This window comes from Pundamilia nyererei, unplaced genomic scaffold (genome assembly GCF_000239375.1).
Source record: "Pundamilia nyererei isolate P.nyererei 1_Seehausen unplaced genomic scaffold, PunNye1.0 scaffold00154, whole genome shotgun sequence".
NCBI classification, from domain to species: Eukaryota; Metazoa; Chordata; class Actinopteri; order Cichliformes; family Cichlidae; genus Pundamilia; species Pundamilia nyererei.
This window is the reverse complement of record NW_005187555.1, coordinates 1513367-1514701: the sequence shown is the minus strand read 5'-3', so window position 1 is coordinate 1514701 and position 1335 is coordinate 1513367. Positions and strand designations below refer to the sequence as shown.

Below are 1335 nucleotides of genomic sequence, written 5' to 3'. Positions count from 1 at the left end.
CTACAGGGTTCTAATCTACAGGGTTCTACTGTGCATGTTTCTACTCTACAGGGTTCTACTCTGCAAGGTTCTACTGTGCATGTTTCTACTCTACAAGGTTCTACTGTGCATTTTTCTACTCTACAGGGTTCTACTGTGCATGTTTCTACTCTACAAGGTTCTCCTGTGCATTTTTCTACTCTACAGGGTTCTACTCTCTGAACCTGAAAATCTGAACTCCATCTGATGCTGTGAGTGTCCTGATCAATCATGCAAGTCAGGACGTCCTCTAGTCTCAGCTGCAGGTATCCAACCTAAACGTGTGTGTGTGTGTGTGTGTGTGTGTGTGGTGTCCAAACACTGTTTATGAGGCTGGAAACCTGCAGCTGAGGATGATGATGATGATGAAATGTTTCTGAAACCTCGCATTTGAACAGAATCATCTTTCTGAGATTTTGGGTGTTGTCAGACACTGCAGGACCAAATGTGAACATATTACATTTAAATTAAATTTTTAAATACATCCCGGTCTGAAACCTACAGAGCTGAACTCAGATCAGAATCTTCTGACGTTTCTTCATGTTAGAAATATTATTTTACATTGTTATGAAATCCACCTACATCCAACTACAAACTTCAGTGTGAAGGTTTTTATTAGTGCAGCTCAAATATGGGACGATGCAGACCTGCTTTTGCTGCATATTTTAATCAGGCAACACTCATGTTTCATGCATGTGTCTACAGACCCTGATTCAGCTCGAGGGCACAGCTTTAGTCTGATATTCATGTTTAAATATTACCCGAGTTTTAGTGAAAGACCGTGGCCATGTTTCAAAAGCACATGTTTCTGATACATGAAGCTAAAACTTGACAACAACCATTATAAACCTTCAAACTTTGGACCCCGAAGCTTTTATGTAAATTAGAAACGGTGGAGCAGAAGGTCCTCGATGATCTGAGACTCACAAGAACCGATCAGGAACTTTCTGTTGCACTAAAATATATGAATGTCTAACCACAGGAGCTGTCGTGCTGGCTGTGGACACTGGATGGCGCTCTAATCTTTGTTCTGCTCCGTGTGTTTACTCTGTTTGGAAAATGTGATGCTGTGTGAGTCGAGCAGGTGTCGCCGTGCTGCTGTTACCTTCTGTGAAGGCCGTCTGGGAGCCGCCAGCACATGCACACCTGAGAAGGAGGGGGGAGAGAGCACGGTCAGGAGCAGAAGTATGTGGACACGTTCACTTTATGTTGGGTAGGATTGTTTAATGAAGCTGAAAACAAACTGCAACACACGTGAGTGTGAGAGAGAGAGAGTGAGAGGGTGAGTGAGAGGGTGAGTGAGAGAGAGAGTGAGAG

The 1335-nt window shown here is 43.4% G+C and overlaps 1 protein-coding gene across 2 annotated transcripts in view; it reads right to left on the bottom strand.

The window, feature by feature from the left end:
* Positions 1-1335, bottom strand: part of LOC102197230 (carbohydrate sulfotransferase 8-like) — a 44666-nt gene that overhangs the window by 2762 nt on the left and 40569 nt on the right. For both annotated transcript variants that reach the window (XM_005745157.2, XM_005745156.2), the window contains exon 2: positions 1124-1164. The gene's annotated coding sequence lies outside the window, so the exon portion shown is untranslated. The remainder of the gene's footprint in view (positions 1-1123; positions 1165-1335) is intronic.